General features: G+C 40.5%; 1 long non-coding RNA gene across 1 annotated transcript in view; it reads right to left on the bottom strand.

Moving 5' to 3' along the window:
• Nucleotides 1–497: 497 nt before the first annotated feature.
• The window catches only part of LOC113880795, a 48,582-nt gene continuing 29,999 nt past the window's right edge, over nucleotides 498–19,080 (bottom strand). Inside the window, exons 3-4 of the long non-coding RNA XR_003507832.1 lie at nucleotides 2,140–2,240; nucleotides 498–618 (exon numbers count right to left, since the gene is read on the bottom strand). This is a non-coding gene — a long non-coding RNA (uncharacterized LOC113880795). The remainder of the gene's footprint in view (nucleotides 619–2,139; nucleotides 2,241–19,080) is intronic.

Below are 19,080 nucleotides of genomic sequence, written 5' to 3'. Positions count from 1 at the left end.
TAACATAATCATTAAAAAACAGTTTAGTTAAATTTAAGAAAACCTAGAGACACGAAGACATAGTGTCTTCATCAAAGCAGTTCCAGTCCAGATAAAGCAAGCCTTCTAAATTAACTTTGATGCTTTGAAATAAAATCCTTGGAGCACCAATTATAGTGGGTTCTGAAAAGCAATTATTATCAGCTGCCACAGCTTTTCACCACGACTTCTAATTTAATTACATCTCCTCTGTTTAAAATGTGCTGTACTTTGAGGTACAGCAATGGGAAAGGAGTTTAAGTTACTAAAAAAAATAATAATAGAGGTATTTTTTCCACCTAAGGTAATTAGTCTTGGACATAACTGCTTCCAAGAGAGACACAGGATTATGAACTCATTAATTTCGAGTGGTCATTGCTACAAAGGAATGTTCATCTTCAGAGGTGGGGAAATCGCTATCCTGGATGAAACGAGTATAGAGGGAAAGAGACAGAGCTTGTCCATCTACTCACCCTACCAGCTGCTCATTGCCTTCCAGGGCTCTCTTTCACCCAGGTTTCCTTATTCCAAGAGAAATGAAGTTTGAAAATTTGTCTTATTGATTGTGAATAGTTAACAATTGTGTTTGGCTTCCAACTCCTGTCGATGAAACAGAGATTTTGCACAACTTGTGAATTCACTTTTCTCATTTGTGATGTTGAGAACAAAAGTGGCTGTGCACTTCTCTGGCAGAAAACCAAGCCATCTTGACTTTTTACAGAAAATGTTTTCCCCATCATTCTGACAGCACATTGCTTATCTGGTTGCATGAAAATTCTGCCTGTTTCTAAATTCACCATCTCCCTGGATGGTGGCGAGGAATCATTGCATTTTGTGGGTGGGAAGAGTTCTTTTGATCAAGGGCTCACTGATTTATTATACAAATGAGGTGATAGAGAGCTATGGGCTTTAAATGGACTCCTCAAGGTCCCCAAGATGCCAGGCAGAGCAGGGACTAGATGTCAGGTCACCTGTCCTTCAATTTCATTGAGGTAGATAATATTCTATGGGAATGAAATTGACATTTGACCTTGACCTATAGAATGAAGTTCATCTCCACCTTACCCCGCATTTTTTTTAACTATGATTAATCACTGCTTCTCACAGTCTTCCTAACAGTGTTTTAAATCCCCTGTATGAACATTCCTTTAAGACAAATTTTAATTGCATATGTCTGGGTTCTATGATAGATCTATTCAATCAGAACATATCACAGTGAAGTTTTAAAATATTGCTCTTCCCCAGTAGCTCTTAACCTGGGATTCCCTGGTGGCTCAGTGGTAAAGAATTTGCCTGCCAATGCAGGAGCTGCGGGTTCAATCCTTGGGTCCAGAAAATCCCCTGGAGAAGAAAATGGCAAACCACCGCAATAATCTTGCTTTGAGAATCTTCATGGACAGAGGAGCCTGGGAGGCTGCAGTCCATGGGGTCACAAAAGAGTTGGACATGACTAAACAACAACTGGGTGGAGGAGCTTGATGTAAAATTCAAGGAACTTCTATTGAAGTTCCAAGAATTCCCTTTATTACTATCCCTGGTAATATACCTAAGAATGGACTCTGAAAAAGAATATTCCCCCGTATGAAAACCATTACTCTGAAGAGCACCAGGAACAAAAATATACGATGTGAAATATCCATCTGGCATTAGAATGAATGTTTTCTGTGTACTGCTTATAGTGAAAGACACAAATAGAATGACTAAAATCAAAGAAGAAAAAGAAAAGTCAATGAAATAAAAATGTCTTGGGACAGAAAAACTGTGCAGAAAATGGAGGTTAATGCAACTAACTAATACAGAGCTCATAGCAACTTCTGAGCTTCCTGGCAACCAGTGCAAAAAGGAAAATACAAAATGCTCCTGTGCTCTCATAATCTTACAGCTGTCCAAGGGAGTACTGGGTTTTTCTAAGCATGAAATTCTGAAAGAATTTAATGAAATAACATTGCACATCTCAGGAGCAATGTTTGTCCTTTTGCATGCTTATTCTAGCACTTTCTGAGTACTGTGAGCCAGAGCAATAAGACTCTGATCCCTACATATCCCTTGGTCTCATCTCATTGCACACCTTGGGGAAATAAGAGAAGAAGAGGACATTTTGGAGGAGTGATAACAGCATACCTGGGTTTGCCTGCGTCATGCAGATGTAGATTTTCCACATGAAACTTTTGCCAGGCGCAGGGAATTGGGCAGCTGCCACATCAGCCTCAAGCTAATGACTCCTGTAGAAATCCAAACAGGGCGACTTTGCATTAGATGCAGCACTGCAGCTCACAGGTGCTCCAGCCCCAAGGACGCAGCCTTAAAGACTCAGACATCCAACCAATCATATACTGTGGAGAATTGGAGAATTTGAGCTCTGGTTCACCCTAGGAGCTTACTGCAGCACCCCTTAAATTACCACCTCCAGTGTGTCAGTATGAAAACCCAGCTGCCGTTGCCTGTGGCTGAAAATTCTGTGACTTGAGGGGTGTTCTGTCAAAATATTTCTCAGAACATTTCTTGAGGCTATAAAAGAAAACTGAGCCAAAGAGCTTATCTACAGGTCAGTCACTCTATGGAGAGCCATAAAGATAATTTTTGGTTATGTAAAGGGGGAAAAAATGATTAAAAACAAGACCACAAAACCTGGCCTACAGGTTTTATCTGAATCCTTTTGAATGCTCTGATGGAACTCTAGAAGATAGTAAGTTTGCCCTTCAGAGGAAGAGACTATCAAAAGTACTGCAAATAGTCTGTTTTAGTCACATTTTCTTGAACAAGTAGGACTCATGTGATTTCATTATTCTCATAGTGAGGTGCTGTATTTTTTTTTAAATCTTGTTTTTAAGCATTCAGCCTATCACACCAGGAGGTGGAGGCAGCAGGCAGCTTTGTTTGAGGTGCCAAGTGCTCTGGAAAAGAGAAAAGTCACCCCCTCACCAGGGGAATTTCACTCTGGACCGTGACTCATTGCTAATTGCTCGTGTGCCTGAGTCTCAGGTCATGCTTGAAATCATCCAGTTCAAAGTGGAGCTCCTCGGAGATTATTTTTCTTTTGCAGATTTGACACTCAAAGAACAGAAGTTGCAGGTCTCTAGGCTTCTCCTTTCTTTACCCCTCTTTGCGAAGACTGTACTCCTCCCCTATTCCATCTCAGCCAGAGAAGACCGAGACCCGATGTCCGTCTCAAAACACTGAAGATTCCCCTCTCCCCCACCGCCCCACCTGGAAGTTTGTATACCTGAAAGCTAGGCCTGAATTCTGTGTCTTCACTCAGAGTTTAACTGATTGGAGAACTAGATGGTTGTGAGAACTTTTGGGAGTAGGAGGAGATGGATTCTGAGTAATGCTGAAGCCTGGATCTTGTAATCTAGTCCCCTCTCCCTAAATCATCTGGGGCTTCCAGGTGGCACTAATGGTAAAGACCCTGCCTGCCAATGCAGGAGACATAAGAGATGCGGGTTGAGTCACTGGGTCTGGAAGACCCCAGAGGAGGGCACGGCAACCCACTCCAGTATTCTTGCCTGGAAAATCCCACCAGGAGCCTGGGGTCTCAAAGAGTCAGACACGACTGAAGCAACCTAGCATGCACCTCAAATCATAGAATCGCTGACCATGCCACTGATTGTCCCAGATAAGAGCATTGTACTCTCTGATGACCCACGTCACCTGTCAGAGACACAGAGAATTTCTAGAGAGGATTCTAATGATTCTTAGCATCATTAGATGCTAGTGACAGGCAGAGAGGAGAGAGCCCTGTCTAAATACACTGCCCCCATGCTTTACCTTGGACTGGAAATGCAACTTCCTACATTCATTTTGAAATGTAAATAAGTTCTTATTCCTTCCTGAGAGCAGGCTTGTGTCAGAGGACAAAGGACATCATGACAACAGAACAGAAAAGTGGAGGTCCTGTACCCAAAATCTGGCTTTTGTATCTCAGTACCGAGTTGAATCTCTTGGGTGAAATATTGTAGAAAAGAATGCTTTATTGCTTTGCTAGGGAAAGGTGGCCACAGTGGGCTGATGTCCTCAAAACTGTGTCTTCCAACCTGGAGAGAGGAGCGAGGAGCTTCATAGTAGTGGTTCAACCGGGAAGGTGTGATCAGATTGTGAACAGTTTTTCTTACTGGTTCATGGTGAGGTAATCAGGAGTCAGCATCATCAACTTTCTGGTTTCAACTATCTGGGGTCTGCGTTTCTTATAAGCAGCTTGCAGTTACCATCTCCCACCTGGTGGGGGTTTCACTATCTACAGAACAGCTCATTGTTATGCGTATCCCTTGAGGGGGAACCAGGAGCCTGCCCCAAGGCTGCCTTCTCCCTTGTCATCCCCTCTCTTCCTGGATTGGCCACTGTTTGTACCTGCTTGTTGGAACTCAGGGAAGGCCCAGGAGGCTGAATGAAGCCTATTTCCTGTCATCACGAAATGGGAGACACAGAAAGAATTTTACCCCCAGGAGCCTCACAGTGTCCTGCTGTGTTTCAGTCTTGAGTGGCACAGAAATTGGAGGCAATGTTTACCCAAAGAAAAACTTCAGCTTTTAAGTATTTTTGCCCTAGGCCCCAGTTGAGCTTAGAGACCACACACACACACACACACACACCTACCTATATATCTAGTATTCAGAATAGCTAAATGTCATCCTCTTATTATACATTTTACTAAGGATTTCCAAGGGCAATAATTTATTTGAGTTTCCCAGTAATAAGACTAGTCAATATTATTATCTTCTTTTTTTATGAGAGTGCTGGCATAATTTTTACTTCATTCCTTTATGGATACTGGAAAAAAAAACTCATCAAGCCAATATTAATGGAAAACATTAAAGTTATAACAGGATGGAAGAAAACTGAAATTTATTGATATTAGGGGAATGGAAGAAAAAGCTAAGACACTCAGAGTATAAGAAAAAGGAGGTCATAAATGGGATAACCTCTGAGCACCTTACTGCTCTCAGCAGTCCAGGTCAACATTTTCCAAAGTGGTGTCCTACAGACACAAGTGTTCCATGGTCAAACATGTTTGGGCAACTATCAAAATAAAACAGAATTCTTCAGTGAAGGTCTTCCTTAGGGTTATTGACATGTATAAAGTGACTCCTAAAGATGGATGGATAGTAGGCGTAGCTTACCCACCACTTTTCATGTTTTCATAGGCCACTTCCTTGCTGCTTTTTGTTGGGCTGGTTAAAAAGTTTGTTTGGGTTTTTCTGTAAAATGTTAGGGAAAACCCAAAGAAACTTTTTGGCCAACTCAATACATCAGGAATCCACGATCTGTGGCTCTGAGCTATTTCTATATGATGATGGCATCATCAACTCAATGGACATGAGTTTGAGCAAATTCCAGGAGATAGTGAAAGACAGAGAAGCCTGATGTGCTGCAGTCAGTGGAGTCACAAAGAGTCAAACAATACTGAGTGACTGAAAACCAACACTTCCGTACAGTTGATGAAGTATCTCAAAGCACTAACAATGGGTTGTTGCATCGTTGCTACTGTCTGCTCTGAAGGACTGTGGATAAGTGACACCTGTAAATAATACAGGAAAGAAAGAAGAGCCAATTGCAAATATGTGGGCTAAATCCAATGTTCACAGCCATCCTAAAAATGCAACTTCAATCTAATTCATGTTCAAAACAGAAGAAAAATCTGTGGTCTGTATCAGCCAGTGATATTTGGGTCTGAGGCATCGTCATTGGAAATTGCACTTCACCATAAGGAGCCAGTGATTCCAAATTAGTAGGCATTAGAAATCTTCCATCCAACCCACTCCACACAGAACTTGAGTGATCATAAAAAACAAATGTCAGAATTGTGTTACAAACTCACAGATGTGATTTTAAGAAGCTGTTCTGTAGGTTTCCCATACTTTATTCTTGGCTTAACTAACTTCCCCTAAGTTACTGAGAATCAGCTCTCAAAACCAAACATGGAACTCCAAGGTTTCTGTGCCAAGAAGTCACCAGGGTGATATGAAGTAGTAATCAAAGCAGGTGGGAAGGGGTTAGTGAGATGTTTTCATACTTTCTAGGTGAGCTTCAGTAGTGATCATCAATGCAATGTTACTGAGCAAAATTATATCAGGCAGACCAAATGGAACAATCCTTTAAACAAGAAGAAATTGTTTGCAGGTGCAAACAAGCATGAAATAGAATTCTACTAATGAGTTTCCATTACTAGTTAAATATATAATCAAATTACGTAGGCTCAACTCATGACAGTGAGAAATCAATTATTCATCATAAATCTGGTGCTGTGTATTGACCATCTTGGTATGTGTCTAATCTGGTCTGTAATGAATAAATGTTTCAGTTTCAGGAGTATGTTGTCATTAGCACATAGGTAATTAAAAATCAAAACCAGTTGAAAAGTTCTGAAGTGATAAAAAATGAAAATAACTAAAGAGTTTTCCTTCAAGGTCTTTTAAGTAATAAATATATGAGGATAAAAATTGCATTTCTTCTTTTCAAGAAATGGTCCTAGAACAACTGGCTATCTATGTTCAAAAAAATAAGCCTGAACCCAGATTTGTTAAATACAAACTTAGCACAAAATGGATTATAGATCCAAATGTAATACATAAACCTATAGAATTTGTAGAAGAAAACATAGAAAATATTTGTGGCCTTGAGTTAAGCAAAGATTTATTAGGACACAAAAAACTTGTTTCATAAAAGAAAAACAGTGATAAATTAGATAACATTACAATTGAAATCTTATTTTCAAAAATACTGGTAAAGAAAATGAAAATAAAAGCCATATGCTGAAGGAAAGTATTTGCTAAATGCCTATCTGATTAAAGACTACTGTCAAGAATATATAAAGAATTCTCAAACTCAGTAAAAAGAAAATAAACAACTCAATTTTTTAAATAGGGAAAATTTCAAACAAACATCTCACAAAAGAAGGCATATGATGGCCAAAAAAAAAAAAACCCACAAAAAGATGTTCAACATTATTAGTCATTAGGGAAATATGATTTAAAACTATAATGAGCTATGACTGTACAGCTATTAGAATGACTTAACTTTTGAATTGACAACTGCAAGGAGATCCAACCAGTCCATTCTGAAGGAGATCAGCCCTGGGATTTCTTTGGAAGGAATGATGCTAAAGCTGAAACTCCAGTACTTTGGCCACCTCATGCGAAGAGTTGACTCATTGAAAAGACTCTGATGCTGGGAGGGATTGGGGGCAGAAGGAGAAGGGGACAACAGAGGATGAGATGGCTGGATGGCATCACTGACTCGATGGACGTGAGTCTGAGTGAACTCCGGGAGTTGGTGATGGACAGCGAGGCCTGGTGTGCTGCGATTCATGGGGTCACAAAGAGTCGGACACGACTGAGTGACTGAACTGAACTGAACTGAACTGGTATGCCTGTGAGGTTGCAGACCATGCTTGGCAGAATAATACCTCACCCCCACAACCAAAGAAGTGCATGTCCTAATTCCCCATGCTTGTGAATATGCAATGTCACATGGTGACAAACAATTTCAATTGCAAATAGAAATAAGTTTGTTAATCACCTGACTCTAAAATAAAGAGAGTATTATCCTGGACTAGCTGAGATTATTATCCTGGACTACACTGCATAGTGTAGTCACAAGAATCCTTTAAATGTAGAAGATGAAGGTGAAGCATATGTCAGACTAAAGCACAGCGAGAAAAACTCCACCAGCTATTGTACTGAAGATGGGAGGGGCCGCAGGCCAGAGAACTCGCACAGCCAAGAGGAGCTGGAGAAGGCCAGGGAACTTGCTCACCCTACCTAGAGCCTCCAGAAAGAAAGCTCAGCTGGCCACACACCTGAGTATTAGCCCAGTGACATGTTTTGTGTATCTGACCCCCAGAACTACAAAGTTATAAATGCATGCAGGTGAAAGCCACCAAGTTTGTGGCAATTTGTTATAAAAGCCATAGAAAACTAATATGTAAACCAATCAGAACTCTCCTAAATGTCTGATGACTGCAAAATAAGTACAAAAATTGTTTTCATTGGAAACAAAATGTGGCAGTATCTAATAAAGTTAAATACATGTCTTCCATGTGACCCAGCAGTCCCATTCCTAGATATGTAAACATTTATCCACTCAAATGTTTATTGCTGGTTTTTGGGTTTTTTTTCGTAAGTCATCTCTGGTTAGTAGATGAACGATTCACAGTGGAATGCTCAGCGATCAAAAGGGGTGAACTCACTAATAAAAAGGGGATACAGACGATAGCAAGGATGACTCTCAAATGTAACAGAGTGAAAGAAGGCAGACCCAAGTCTCTGTATACTCTGTGAGTGTATTTATATGACTTTCTAGAAAAGACAAAACGATTGGGACAGGAAACAGAGACCGGTTTGGGGACTGGACGGGTGAGGAGAGTGATGGCAAATAGGGTGACGGAACTATGTGATTGTGGCGGTGAGTCCATGGTTATATGTTTGTCAAAATTCATAGAGTTGTGTACCAAAAAAGAGAAAACTTCACTGCTTGTAAACTTTACCTGAGTAAGCTTAAATATATGTATAAACAAGCTGCCTCTGAAGTCAAGGACTCTAAGAAACTCTGTTTTTTGTATGTGTTCTTTATAGTTGTTTTGTTTTTCCTATAGTTGACATCTAATCTTACAGTGTTGTGGTCAGAAAAGATGTTTGAAATGATTTCTTTCTTTCTTTTTTTTTTTTTTAAGTTTACCAAGGCCCAAAATGTGATCTGTTCTGGGGAATGTTCTACATGCATTTGAGAAAAAAGTGAAATCTATTGTTTTTGGATGAAATGCTCTGTAGATAGGTATCAGTTAGATCCAACTGGTCCAGTATATTATTTAAAGCTTGTGTTTCCCTATTAATAAACCCTGTCTGTTGAGTCCCCTTTCTGTTGTCTCATGAGAGTTACTTTTTAGAAAAAGGAATTTTAGAAATAGAATTTTAAAGATCATCATTCAAATTCCTTTTTGTTTCAGAATCTTTTCCCCACATAGTATTATTAAGTAGATACTGTATGCCATAACACTATAGCTAGTGCTTGACTTCTTTTAACCCATAAGACATTCCTATAAAAAGAGTATTTTTAATAGTAAAAAATGTTAATTATAGAGGTGTGCAAGTGGAAGGTGTTACTTAACTTCACACAGCTGCCAGTGGTAGAGTGGACATCCAAGCTCTGTCATTTGGATTCTAGAGGACACTCTTGGAACCATTACATTGCACAGTCATTTTTAAAAATGAAATCCTTAAAAAACAACTACATGTGGAGCTGCTCTGGTTGCATAATGTGTTTGTGTGTATGTAGTGGGAGTAGGGGGTCTGGATCTTGGTGGTGGTTTCACAATAACAGTATAACTTAAACACTACAGATCTGGTCCAGTGATATGGTTATGTAAGAAGGAGTTTGCAGCCCAGAGAGGTCAAGTGACTTGCTGTAGGTCACACAGCTGGTTAGTGACCATCCTGAGTCACTCTCGTCACACCTGGTCACTCATTCCTTCCTCAGTTCACAACAGAGGCCCCATTTTTAATACAAATATCTATCCTTTTAACCCATGCAAGACCAGTCCAAAGAAAATTTATCAAGTTGGATTTCCCCTCTTGATGCCATGTTTTTCCATTTAAAAAATAAATAAAAGCACGTTCAAAGGAGGAACATTGCTCCCAAAGAGATGAGTCAGAGGAAGCTAAATAAAAACCCACCTGATTCTAAAATCTGGGCTTTGCAATCTTCCATTCTTCTCTTTCTTTTGGATGGTGTTTACTACAGGTTTTACAAGCCCAGTAACCTATATTAGATTTTATAAAGGAGAACTGAATTGAATTTGCATTTCAGAGGCAGCAGTTGCTTGCAGTCTCCCTTTTGTTCAAAGCCTCTTTCTGTCCCCTTGAAGCCTGGACTGCATTGGAACCCCACATGCACATGATTTCCGCTGAGAACTCCACAGCAGACCCAACTAGGAACAAAGACCCAGCTGATCTTCCTCCAAGTAAATCCCAGGAAAATACTACAGCAGTTGATAAAGAAACACAGACCAATTAAGATCTCAATATAGTAAGGTGCTAAAAAAAAAAAAAAATGAAGAATGTCAATTTCACTGTACATGTTCTCACATTACAGAAGAACAAATGGATTTCTACATTATTTCATTGTACAGGGCAAAAATAAGGATCGGTGGCTCTAAGTACCTTTCAACAGAAGGTGGGTGCAGTATGGACTCAGTTAATTATGTCTGAATTCCGTTGGTTCCACTGACCTTCTGGGATCTAGTCCAGAATATCCAGTCAGCACATCTTTTTTCAGTGATGTATAGTGGAGATGTACTTGCTTCATTCATTCATTCAGTATTTTATTGAGCACCTACTATGTGCCAGAACCAGGCTTAATGTTTTCCATCCATTATCTCACTGAGTCCTGTGTAACGTTTCTAGATGCAATCGTCGTTCTTGGTTTTGTTGTTTTATCTTTTCATTTTGACTCTATTATGATTTTAAAGATGCTAAAGAGATTAAGTATATTGGTCAAACTCACATGTTTATTAAGGAGTGAAATCAGAATTAAGCATGTCCTTAGTCACTCACTTGTGTCCAACTCTTTGAGACCCCAGAGGACTGTAGCCTGCTAATAAGCTCCTCTGTCCATGGGATTTTTCAGGCAAGAATACTGGAGTGGCTTGCCATTTCCTTCTTCAGGGGATCTTCCAGACCCAGAGATCGAACCTGCATCTCCTGTGTCTCCCTCATTGCAGGAGGATTCTTTACCTGCTGAACTTTCAGAGCATTAAACACAGGACTCTGATTCTAAAAGTGAAGGCTTTTTTCTGTGGATTACGTTATCTTCAGAAGTAGGTGTGATGGCAGAATAGCAAAATCAAAGTAAGCTGACCAAGAATATCAACTTTGCCACCCAAACCTGAACTTGTCTTACTCCTTAGTCATTTCCAATATGTATATTTGGCTTGGCTAAGACATTAAAAAATTATTAATGTCCAAATAATACTAGCATCAGCAAACTCTGAAACCATCCAGTCTAACTCCCTTATTTTGTAAACTAATTCTTTATTCCACACATGTTTTCTGAGAATCTGTTATCAGATGCACAGTGCTGAGGGTATGCAATCTCCAAGCCCTTGAGCAGATTGCAGTGTAATGGAAGCAAACAACAGGAATACAGATCATTTAGAGTCCTAGCACTTTGAGAGATGACTGGTAGGGGGTTTAGTAGAACACAAAGAAAATAACCATGTGGTATAGATTTGGGGGGTCTAGGAGAAGGTTATGTCTTTGCTGAGTTCTAGGAAGGACACAAAAGAAGATAGCAACTCAGAAGGATTGGCATTAAGGCCTCAGGGAAAAGGGGCTTGAATTAAACATCTAGGAACTGTACTGTCTGAATTTAACCTCTCCTTCTTCCCAGTCCCACAGAGGAAGAGAGGATGGTGGCATTAGACACATGCAGCCAGAACTCTGGGCCAGGGCTCTAGGAATCTAGACAGCCACAGGGACCAGGTGAGAAGGATAAACATACATTAATACAAGCAGTGTTCTGTGGGACGGGCTGTGGTTGTGTGGTATAGTTTATGCCTGTCATAAAAATTGAAGGGAGGGAAGCCTCCTACACTGTTGGTGGGAATCTAAACAGTTACAGTCAGTATGGAGAACAGTATTTGTTGTTACTGATTTTTAGCTGCTAAGTCTTGTGAGATTCTTTGTGACCCCATGGAGTAGTCTGCCAGGCTCCATGAGATTTCCCAGGCAAGAATACTGAGTGAGTTGCCATTTCCTTCTCCAGGGGATCTTCCCAACCCAGGGGTTGAACACACATCTCTGCGCTGGCAGACAAATTCTTTACCACTCAGCTATCACGGAATCCTATGGAGAACAGTACTGAGTTTGCTTAAAAAGCAAGCAAAAAAAGAGAGTTATCATATGATCCAGCAATCCCATTCCTGGGCATATATCTAGAGAAAACCATAGTTGGAAAGGATACATATACCTCAGTGTTCACTGCAGCACTATTTATGGTAGCCAGGACATGGCATCCAAAATGTCCTATCAGCAGAGGGATGGAAGAAGGTGTGGTATATGTATGTGGTGGAGCATTACTCAGCTGTCAAAACGGATGAAACGATGCCATTTGCAGCAACCTAGAGTTTGTCATACTGAGTGATGTACGTTAGAGAAAGACAAATATATGATATCATTTATAGTGGAATCTAGAAGAACGTTACAAATGAATTTTCCTATGAAACAAAGAATTACAGATATAGAAAATAAACTTACTGTTAACTGGATGCGTAAGGGATTAGAGGAGGAATAAATTAGAATTTTAGGATTAACCCATATACTGTACTATATAAAAAAATGGATAATTAATAAGTACCTACTGTATAGCACAGGGAACTCTACTCAATACTCTATAATGGCCAATATGGGAAATTGAAAAAAAAAAGAAAGAATGGATATGTTATTTACATGTTATACATATCTGTATGTGTATAACATGAAATTAAAAGGTGCTTTCTCCTTGGAAGGAAAACATTGGAAAATCTAGACAGTGTATGAAAAAACAGAGATATCACTTTGCCAACAAAAGTCTACATAGTCAAAGCTGTGGTTTTTCCAGTAGTCATGTACAGATGTGAGAGTTGGACCATAAAGAAGGCTGAGCATTGAAGATTTGATGCTTGTAAATTGTGTGCTGGAGAAGAGTCAAACCAGCCAGTCCTAAAGAAAATCAGCCCTAAATATTCCCTGGAAAGACTGATGCTGAACCTGCAGCTCCAGTGCTTTGACCACCTGATGTCAAGAGCTGACTCATTGGAAAAGACCCTGATGCTGGGAAAGATTGAAGGCAAAAGGAGAAGGGGGAGACAGAGAAAGAAGATGGTTAGATAGCATCACTGAATCAATGGACAAGAGTTTGAGCAAACTCCAGGAGACAGTGAAGGACAGGGAAGCCTGGTCTGCTGCAGTCCATGGAGCTGCAAAGAGTTGGACACGACTTAGCAACTGAACAACGATGGCAGCAACATAATTGATTCACTTTGCTGTACACTTGAAACTAACACAACATTGTAAATCAACGTAGCCCAATAAATTTAAAAAAGAAAAGAAATAGGCAAATGGGCAAGGACACTTGACAATTATTTTAGGTTACCTGATACATTTATCCTCCATCAAACTTACTGGTGTAACAGAATCTGACTCTTGACACAAGGATAGATGCATCAGTTGCAGTACTTGGTGTCCTGGACACAACTATTGACTCAAGCAGAACCAGCTAGAGCACTTCTCTGGGACTGATACTCAGAAATCGAAGAGAGACCTTGTCTTATCAGTGAGGTTTCCAAACCAGAAGGAAGTGAATCTAGAATAATAATAGCCATTTATTCTCCTTGCCTTACAGAGAGCCTGCCTTCAATCTGGATTCAAGCAGAGACCTGGAGAAAAAAGACGTGGAGTCTTAGCAGCACGAATTTCCTGATCCAGCCCGTAAAGCTCAGGTTCCTACAGTTCTTCCTCCAGTTTTCTGAGGCACCCCGCGTCTCTCCCAGCTGGTGAGTCAGTACATCCCTTTCTTGTTGACTGACATGTTTTAGACGAATTTGAGATGGATAACTTGTAATTGAGAGTCCTGAAAAATAGAAATGACTAAAGAAGAAATTCACATGTCATTGTGTGTATGTGAAGTTCTTTATTATGCTAAGAATTTAACAATTGAAGTGAAACAGTTAATATCATTAGTTCTCTATCAAAGAAACGAAGACCAAAAGGCACAATTATACTTGGGACTAGTTAGGGTACAGGAGGTAAACTCATAAAGTCGTGGTGGGGGTCTAACTTGAATAGCCATGTGTGTGTGACAAGTACCTTCCTTTTAATCTAGCAATTCCTCCTCTAGTAATGGATTCTGAGAAAGTAATTGTATAAGCTTACAAAGTTGTATGTACAGGAATATTTATTGCAGAATTGCTCCTAATAGCCAAAAATTAGAATAAATCCAAATGTCCTTATTTGGGTTTTGCCTTTTTTTTTTTTGAGGTAACATTTGATTTGTAACATATGTTTTATGTATACAACCATTATATTTTTACTGCTGTATACCCTAGAGTACGCTCACCACAAAAATTTTTTCTCTGTCAACCACCATACAGTGATTCCTCACTCCCCCTACCCCTTCGCCTTTGGCAACCGCTACTCTGTCCTCTGTGTCTACTTGTTTGTTTTTGCTTGGTTTGGTTTGTTTTTTATCAGTTGTTTATTTTGTTTTCTTTATTAGCTCTTTACTTCCACAAATGAGTGAGACAATACAGTATTTGTCTTTCTCCATGGGACTTCTTTCTCTTAGCCTAATACCTTTAAGGTCCATCCAGGTGTCACAGCTGGCAGGCTTTTGTCTTTTTATAGCTGAGTACTACGCCATCGTGTCTAAGTATGTATGTGTATTTCTCACATCTTTATCCACACATACCTTGATGGGCACTGAGGTTGTTTCAGAATTTTGGCTTTTGTAGATGCCTTTTCAGATTAGTGTTTTCTTATGATTTGGATGAAGACCCAGCAGTGGGACAGCTGGGTCAGGTGATAGTTCTGTTCTTATTTCTGAGGAATCTCCGTATTGTCTTCCATAGGGACTGCGCCGGTTTACATGCCCACCTGCAGTGCATGAGGGTTTCCTTTTCTCTACATCCTTTTCAAAATTCGTTATTTCATTTTTGCTTTTTAAATAACCTTTCTCTTAGGTATGAAGTGACATCTCATTGTGATTTTGATTTTCATTTCCCTCATCATCAGTGATGGAGAAGGCAATGGCAACCCACTCCAGTACTCTTGCCTGGAAAATCCCGTGGATGGAGGGGCCTGGTGGGCTGCAGTCCATGGGGTCACTAGGAGTCAGACATGACTGAGCCACTTCACTTTATTTTTTTACTTTCAGGCATTGGAGAAGGAAATGGCAACCCACTCCAGTGTTCTTGCCTGGAGAATCCCAGGGACAGGGGAGCCTGGTGGGCTGCCGTCTATGGGGTCTCACAGAGTCGGACACGACTGAAGCGACTTAGCAGCAGCAGCAGCAGCATCAGTGATGTTGAACCTCTTTTCATGTACTTCTTGGCTATCTGTGGGTATTTGTTGAAAAAAAAAAATAATTCATCTGTTCATTTTTCCCCCCCATTGAGTTAGTTTGATTCTTTTGCTGTTGAATTGTATGAGCCCTTTATATATTTTGGGTAGCAGCTCCTTATCTGATACATCCTCTGCCATTCAGTAGGTTATCTTTTCACTTTATTGATGGTTTCCTTGCTGTGCAGAAGTTTTTTAGTTTGATGTAATCCCAATTGTTTATTTGCTTTTGTTTCCCTTGCCTGAAGAGACACATATAGAAAGATATTGTCAAGACTAATGCCAAAGAACATATTATATATGTCTTCTTCTGGAAGTTTTATGGTTTCAGGTCTTATATTCAAGGTTTTAAACCATTTTGAGTTAATTCGTGTGTATGGTGTGAGGTAGTCATCCAGTTTCATCTGTCTGCATTTGGCTGTCCAATTTGGGGGAGGGGGATTGACTTTTTAAATGATGATGTGATGATAGGGAGAATGCTATTCAATGATTTTAATCATTAAGGCAGATCCTTCTATAGTGACACTGGAAGATGTCTTCAGTGTGCTGTGATGTGATCAAACCATAATATAGAATAGGAAATATAGTGTGACCTATTTTCATTTAAGATGTATATGTTTATATGTATGTATAAAAAATCTGGAAGGTCTGATGACTGAGGATAAGGAAGGACATTTTACATCTGAGTTGTTTAAATATTTCATAAAAAAGACACTATTTAAAATACAAAAATATGTTCCCATATTCATATGGGAGGAAAGGATATACGAAAAGGATTAGACCAGTAACCTTAGGAATAATCACATCATGGAAAAAGTGAGCTACTTAGGCTTTAGTTAAGCCTTCTGCAAATACAGAGTAGCTACATACTGACAGACAAGATTTGGAAGTAACCTGTCGAATTTTCATATGATCCAAAAAATAGGGGCTAATCTGGAGCTGGGTTAAATCTCTACCCCTTCTCCCCCTTCTGTGCCAAGCACACCACCATTAGGAGTAGACCCGGAGGCCCAGCCCCTGCTCCACTAACAGCAGCTTTGATTTACCGAATTCCATTAGTGACTCCCTCATTGGGACTTTGAGAACACTGCCGTCTTTGCTTAGAGGACAGAGAGGGTTTAGGTTTCCCCACTTTTAGGTTGAACCATTTGAAATTGCTACCACTGAGCCACTTTGATTTATAGAAAGGTCAACCTATAGTTCATCAAAACACACTCTAATACAGAAGTTTATAGTTTATACAGTCTGTATGAAATGATGTCTTCAGTAGCTCATAACTACTAATCAAGAGTATATCTGGTCTGAGTGGGTATCTAGTCTTCCAAGTTTGGGTGATGTGAACAGTCATGATTGCACAATCTGAACTGTGTACACATGTTACGTTATTTTGGAATGATTGGTAGAAACTCATTTAAAAGCTCTGCTCCAGCCACTGCTGCCGCCCTCCACCCACTCCCTTACCTCCACACCACTCCAGGTCCTATCCCAGCTCTCTTTTTCACACTTACCAAAAGAAGCTTTAAGAGTATCTGGTTTTTATTTCAAAGGACTATTAGATACACAGGCAAGGCATAGAAATCAAACTGTGGAGGTTCTCAGAAGCTAAAGTATGCTCTGTCAAAGATGTGAGGGCAAAGCTAAATCAAATAATAACTTGTACATTTTAGGTGGCCTAAAGTTATAAATTGCAAGGCAGCAAAGATAATTAAGAATAATGTTCAAAAAGGTAGATCAACATAAATCATATAAAAAGGATAACAAGTTTTATCAACCAAACCGATTTTGAGGCAGGTTTTTAAGTTGGATGTGTTTGGAAGGCACTAAAGCGGATGATTAGATACAATATTCAGCTTAATGTGCAGGAAAAGCAATTGGGATGAAGCAAATCAGCTTCCTGACTCTAATGCAGGGAATGTGGAGGGGTTTATTAAATATAAAATTAAATTTAGATTTATAGCCACTGTTGATGCACTAGAAAGAAACTGACATTATCATATCATTATTTTTTAATTTCTAGCTTCAGATGCCTTATTAAACAAACAAAAAATAGACTGAAAGACAAAAGTTGGCATCAGTTTCAGAATAATTTTTGCCTTTTTCCCTTAATTATTTCAATCTATATTCATTTATTCCCTGCATCGGTGTCACAGAGTACACACTGCAAATATAGAACATTATGTTAAGGTGTAGATGAGACACGGGGGGACGACATTTTCAAATATTAACCTTTTTATATAAATGAGCCAAGTTATTAACATTTTAAAAGATCTTTCCATGACCGATGGTGTTAGAGGCAATAGAATATGTCTAGACAGATAGTGCTGGGTGTTAGTTTCCTAGGAGGAGGTTCCTAAGCAAATCGAGAAGCACTGAGGCACAAGGATGAGCGGAGAGGACAGACGTGGAGTTATTCAGTGGGTCGTCATTGCCAGATACCGGGGTGACTAGAACTCAGCTGCCTCATTTGGAAGATGCTGCTGAGTCCGGGTGTGACAAGGCAGTGTCCCCCTTTTCAGAGGGCTTCCCCTTTCTGCTGCTTTCTGCTGCTGTCAGCCTAGAAGACCCAGCACAGAGTGCAGATGAAATCAGTGTAAGGTAGAACCCTGGAGAGGAATGTTCCTTGGGTTTTGCCATGTAATAGGAGGTAGAAAAATCAGCTTAAAAACCTGAAATGTGATTAGGTCATGAATGTAGAGCCAGCTGGAGAAACTGAGGAGAAAAGAAGAGCTGTGCCCTAAACTAGAATGAGCCAGCTACTGAGTTTCCCTGAATGGTGAGTTTATTGTCCAGAGTCATCTACCAGGAAGCCACCTCGCCATTGCTCAGGGCTGTCAGAAGTCCCAGATGCTCCATTCCCACCACTGTATGGGGGCAGACCCATCTGTCGCCTCTAATCGAGCCCTAAACCCTCATTCCCCAGGTGTGAATATTGTTCCCTGGTGCCATTCCCACCTGACTGAACTGACAAGGCGTCATGCCTTGACCCCCGACTCAAGATTCTCTACAGATCCCCTCCGCCTAGCACACTTCTAGTCGTCACCACCTCAAGGCTGCCTTGTTTCGCCACCTCCACCCTGTCAGGGAAACAGCTCAGTCCTCCCCTGATCTGGGGGTCACAAGAGAGCCTCTTTCTTCCCTGGAGAGGTTGGAATGAGAATGGTTTAAGGCAGATGGGTGGGGATTGGTGTTTTATCTTGACCATTTGCTAAGATTGTTAGCACTAAGGAGAAAAGCAGTTTCTGGTCCCTTTCCGACACCTCAGCCCCCGCTGAGGAGGCCTCCACGGCTCCAGTGAGCCCCAGGCCGCATACACATAATGGCAGCATTTGCTACATAGTGTGCATGTGATACGCTGTGATAAATTGACAACTGAAGATACCCAGGATAGTTTTCAGTGGGAGAAATATATATGTGATGACTATTTGAGTCACATAGCTATCACATTGCATCAAACTCATGAATTTATGGATCGTGTAGGATGAGGCTGTGGTAGAAGTGATGAGTTTATTTGAAGAGTAAAAGTACAGGAGTTATGTGTGTGCGCCTGCGCTCAGAGTCGTGTCTGATTCTGCGACCTCATGGAGTATAGCTTACCAGGCTCCCTCTGTCCATGGGATTCTCCAGGCAAGGATACTGGAGTGGGTTGCCACTTCCTTCTCTAGAGGCTCTTCCTGACCCAGGGATCGAACCTCCGTCTCCTGCATTGCAGGCAGATTCTTTACCAATGAGCCACTGGGGAAGCCCCCACAAGAGGTACAGAGATATTGAAAAATACTGAAGGGCTACACTAATGACTCCCGGAGAAGGAAATGGCAAACCATTCCAGTATCCTGGCCTGGGGAATCCCATGGACAGAGGAGCCTGGTGGGCTCCCGTCCATGGGGTTGCAAAGAGTCACACATGACTGAGTGACTGAGCACACTCATGACTGGAGGTCAAGAACGCACACAGTAAAGGATTTAATGAGCATGGG

The sequence above is a fragment of the Bos indicus x Bos taurus genome, chromosome 22, assembly GCF_003369695.1.
Source record: "Bos indicus x Bos taurus breed Angus x Brahman F1 hybrid chromosome 22, Bos_hybrid_MaternalHap_v2.0, whole genome shotgun sequence".
NCBI classification, from domain to species: domain Eukaryota; kingdom Metazoa; phylum Chordata; class Mammalia; order Artiodactyla; family Bovidae; genus Bos; species Bos indicus x Bos taurus.
Note: the sequence above shows the minus strand (reverse complement) of the source record. Positions and strands in the feature narration are given on the sequence as shown.